Raw genomic sequence first — 5,118 nt, 5'->3', positions numbered from 1 at the left:
TTCCTGTATGCTAAGTGCAACGGAGGAAAGTGCATTGGCCAATAGCAAACAACAATGTGGGCAGATGGCTGCTCCATGTGCCACATTGTTACCGAAGTTGAGCTTCAAGTTTTGGATTTTCTACTACTTTCCTTCCTTCCTTATCTTGTATACTTCCATTGCGAGCTTCTCTAGTCCATCTCTTCAAGACATAATGTGTCGGCAATGTCTTTATATTCATCAAATCAAGGACTTTTAGACCATGTCCACACAATATCCCCGTCCTATTGAACATTCCACAACTACATGAAACCGTTTTGGTCAAAGGATCACCTATCACTATGCGCTCCTCCTCAAACTCTAAATCACCATGCAAACTCGCAATAGCAACGGCAAATCTGTTATTTCCATCCAATACTCTACAACATGCAGCCGTTGATCTTTCATACTCACCTTGGAAAGCTTCAAATATAATCGAAGTGTACACTTTGCTTGCTTCCACCAACATAGGAGTGTACATCTTAATTCTTGGTATATATTTTCTTGCATTGAATTCAGATTGCAATTCCTTTGTTCGTTTTACTTCCACCGTCCTCTCAAAATGCATCAAGAACCGAAGAATATGAAAATCTGATTTCAAATGATTTTTCAACGCATTGTTGAAGCTCTCACTTAATTGTGTACTTCTCACTCCCAAGCTAAAGACATCTCTCATATAACATTCAGCCCATTTTTCTTTCACCTTGTAGATGCTATCTAACCAAGTTTGCTTATGCACTTTGAGCCTCATATTGTCAAACGCTTCTTCAAATGTTGCCTTGTTCTCATATCCATACATACAAGCACCAAAATCTGTGAGAATATGAGGCTCTTTTTCTCCATCCTCCACTTCATCCTCCACTCCCACTTGAGTTAAATGTTTTACAACATTTTGCATGATATGAAATGTACACAGTCCATGATATGATTCTGTGAAGACCTTCCCTATGGCTCCTCCCATTGCTGCATCTTGATCGGTATAGATAGTTCTAGGCTGCCTTCCATTGTGTGCGGCTAGAAATGTCTCAAAGAGCCATATAAATGAGTCACGTGTTTCATCAAACATCAATGCAGCACCAAAAATGGTTGTTTCTCTAAGCTGATTGAGCCCAAGAAAAATACCAAATGGCCTATACTCTTTGTTCGTGCCAAATGTAGTGTCAAAAGTGACAACATCACCAAAGTGTGCATAGTCAAGTAGCATTTTAGCATCAACCCAGAATATGTTGGCTATATGATCCTCACAATCCAACTGCAAATGATATTGGAATGATGGATTCTCAACTATCTTGTCACGAAAGAACTTCAACATACTACCGGCCTGTCCATAAGCCATCTCCCGCTGCCGCTTGGTTCGCAAATGATTCTTTTGGTCAGTCAAAGTGTAACCAACGTTGAACTTCCCACCAGCTCGATGACATGCAAACTCATGTGAAGCTTTTGGCATAATTCCGGAATCATCCGATGTTTCTATCTCTAAAGCTTGCACGCCTGAAATCTTCCTTTGTGATGCCAACAAGTGACAGGTTTGTGGCAATTGAAGGAGGTGGTTGTGTTCCAAATTAACTTCGGTGACTTCAAAAAAATTGGCCACTCAATCAAATGAAACAATCATCCGAACTTTACAATTTGTTCTTGTTTCGGCTCTAATGCGCTTCGGCTCGTGATCTATTTGACTTTTTCTTCGGTAGCCTTCATTGGAACAAACAAACCTACATGAAGTGATTGTTCCATCAGTTCTGCTTTTGATGGTATTTCTTTTCCTCACATCAAAGCCTATGTGACCTCCATATTGCAGCCAGAACTCCCAAGCCTCATCCGAATTTCTGAACCGCATACCAACTTCGGGTATCCTGTTGCCAATCGATCCCATCGCACAACACACAATCCTGCCAAATTCCACGGTGTATATAAATTAGTGGAACAAGATAGAAGCTAACAGAAATTCAAACAGTAATATACAAGTGTTGTAGTAGTATACAAGTGTTGTCAAATTTCTGAATAGAATTACAAGTGTTGTAGTAGTATACAAGTGCTGCCAAATTTCTGAATAGAATTGCTCAGGAATACTCGCTGCCAAATTTCTAAATAGAATTATTCGGAAATACTCGCTGCAAGTGCTGTAGTATGCAAGTGCTGTAGTATTTAGAAATCTAGTGCTGACTCAAAACCGCAAAGCTGGCTCCTATGTTAAAACCGGACACAAAGCTTAGCAGATTCAGAGAATATATTGCTACTCAAAGCTGGCACCACCTCTGGCACTAATGGAATAAGAGAGAGATAGGGAACCTGAGAAGTGGTCGCTGAACGGTCCCCTGCTCGCGGCGGCGCTCGTCCCCGGCTCCCGCGGCGGACGGCGCTCGTCCCCGACCCACGGCGTTCGGCCCTGGTTCCCGCGGCGGACGGCGCTCGTCCGTGCCTCTCCTCAGTGGCGACGGCGGCGACGGCGGGCGGCAACGGCAGCGCAGCAGGCCGCGAGACGAGGAGACGCCGGCGAATCGCCCCGCCAAAGCCCGCCTTTTTCCTGCTTTCCCCGCCAGATTTTACCGCCGAGGCGCTGACCTGGTCTGTGTTCTGTATCTGGATATTATTTTGCCTCGGCTGTGATGTGGTCCGTTGGATGCACGCTGGACGGGATGCTGCGAGGCACACGGCATGTCACCTGATCTGATTCCCCATTTAACGTGCCCCGAGCCCCTTCTGCACCCCAGTCCCTTCCCCATCACTTCCTCTAACCCCCAGAGCATCTCATAGCTCCTCCTGAGCACTCTGTCTGCCCCAATGGCCGGCATGTCCGCCGCCATGGCCGCAAGCGCGCGACGCGTCCCCCTGTCTCCTTTGCTCCTTGGACGATCCCAGAGGAGGCCCCGGCCTCGTGGGGTCTCCCTCCTCCCCCAGATCCTTCCGGGCACGGCTGCAGGCCCCCTGCCCGTCGTCGCCATCGGGTGTGCCCGACCCGACCGAAGCCCCTTTGCCCCCAGCGCTTTCCAGCGAAGTTGCGGCTCCCAGGTGGAGAAGCTCTCCATTCCGAGCGCGCTGCTCGTCAGAGGCTCGTCGGAGGCAGCTTGGGCCGCCAGAATGGCGCTCGCGAAGTGCCATGTCCGCTCCCTTGTCTCTCCCTGTTGAGCGGGAGGTAGGAGACGTTCCTGGCACACGGGCCCCGCCTATCGGTGAATGGCTGGCCAGACCCATGCGAGGTAAGTGGAGTCGGACCCCCTCCCCTTGCCGCCTCCCCCGCGCACAAGGCACATTTCCTGGAACGCGCCTCCGGTGTCGCCCCGGCCTCTCCCGCAGTTGAGCCAATGCGCCGGCCCATTTCTGTCTCGCGCCACTGCGCGGTGCTGCTCAATGAGATTGGCCTATCTAGGTAATCATTTCTCTTTTTCTTATTACCAGTGGGATTAGAAAATTCATATCTAATTCATAGTAGCTCCAAAAGTGATGATTCAAAATCCTAGATACTCCAAAAATCAAGACCTATCTAGATATGTGCATAACACATTTTTCCAAGGGACTTTTCTATGGGGTAAATATTCAAATGCAAATTTGAATACTTTAAACACCACCTTGCAAAAATCCTAGAGAGCCCCAATCAACTCCAAATGGAGTGATTCCAATTTCGGAAGATTTCTAAAATCATGCTCTAATTTCCTAGACTTGGTGACCATTTTTATCTTGCCTTATTTCTGTTGGACCAAATTAATAGCTCATATTTCCATTTATTCCGTGTCATAAAATACATTGGAGATTCATACCAACTCCAAATCCAGTGAAACAACTTCCTAAATGTTTCTAAATTCATGCCCTATTAAATGAGTGCGTCCACTCATTTTTAATAAAACGTTTCTTGTATACTTCTTGTGGGGCCAATGATGCCTCCACTTCCTCCGTCCAAAAATCTTTAGCGATCCAAATCCCCTGGATCAACTTTAGGCATTTTTCTTATGACCAGAGATGTCCAAGAAAATAAAAACCGCTATTTATAGAGCACTTTGTGTTTCAGCTTGTTGTGTAGCTTATCGTGGTTCTTTCCGACGATAGGTGACGTAGTAGACGAAGTACTCGGAGTTGGACCACAAGGCCTCGAAGACCCCGGCGACCTATTTGAGCATGGCAACCAGCCCTTTGACCATGTTTGAGAAAATATTTTCATGCATGCCACGTTGATTACTTCTTTCCATTGCATGTGATCATGATTGAATCGGTAAAACCCTCCGCTTGGTGTTTACGATAGTTCCTTGATAACACTTGCATTGTGCATGGTCTTACCACCTATAAAGATCATACTGATGAAAGTAGATAGGTCGCTAGTAGTGCTACGCATAAGACAGGTCGCCAGGGGAGAGGCATTGATCGGGTACTTACCTCGGGTATGTTATATACTGCGAGTCGTGGATGACACAGAACTTTCCCGAATCTCGTGGGTACAGTGTGCAATCTATGCAGAGTGTAAAACTATTCGATTAGTCGTGTCCACGGTCAAGGACAATTGGGTAATCCTGCTTAAACTACATCTAGTCGTTTCCGCATAAACCAAGTGTGCGTGTGTGAAAAAGATGGTGGTGTGAGAAAGGTGTTACCTGAGTCAATTTAGACGACTTGCCATGGAGGGTGAGCATAGGATGTTCAGCCCTCAGTTGATATTGATATCTGTAACCTGTTCACGTGGTTACCACTTACCTTATGATGCATGTCGGTACAAGCATTTGATCATGTTGTTGCATTTAACAGAAAAAGTAGCTTTTCACAAAACTTATCATTGGTACTATGTCATGTTTCATTATTACCTCGTTCCACATCATGGGTTGCTTGCGAGTACATTCAAAGTACTCATTGGCTTGCCACTGGTTATTTCATTGACCAGGTAAGAGAGAACAGGAGATGATGAGGAGTATCTAGTGACGTTCCTACGAACTAGGACGCTCCCTAGTCAGAATGCCTGTAGGTTAAGGCTGATGGTGTGGTTTCACGGTTTCGACCAATATTTTCGCTATTGGTCAAGTTTGGTGTGTTGGCCTTCAAGGCCCTATCTATGTAAGACTTGACCATAATGCTCGTTATCTATTTCATACGATATGTATGGATGTAAGACTCTTGTTA

The 5,118-nt window shown here is 45.9% G+C and overlaps 1 long non-coding RNA gene across 1 annotated transcript; it reads left to right on the top strand.

The window, feature by feature from the left end:
- The first annotated feature begins 2,743 nt into the window (after positions 1-2,743).
- On the top strand, positions 2,744-4,313 carry LOC123403354. The gene is made up of 2 exons (XR_006611456.1): positions 2,744-3,385; positions 4,060-4,313. It is a non-coding gene; the product is annotated as an uncharacterized LOC123403354 (long non-coding RNA).
- Positions 4,314-5,118: the final 805 nt, after the last annotated feature.

Source organism: Hordeum vulgare, chromosome 6H, assembly GCF_904849725.1.
Source record: "Hordeum vulgare subsp. vulgare chromosome 6H, MorexV3_pseudomolecules_assembly, whole genome shotgun sequence".
Lineage (NCBI taxonomy): Eukaryota > Viridiplantae > Streptophyta > Magnoliopsida > Poales > Poaceae > Hordeum > Hordeum vulgare.
The sequence above is the reverse complement of the archived record's forward strand: the minus strand, read 5'-3'. Positions and strand labels throughout refer to the sequence as shown.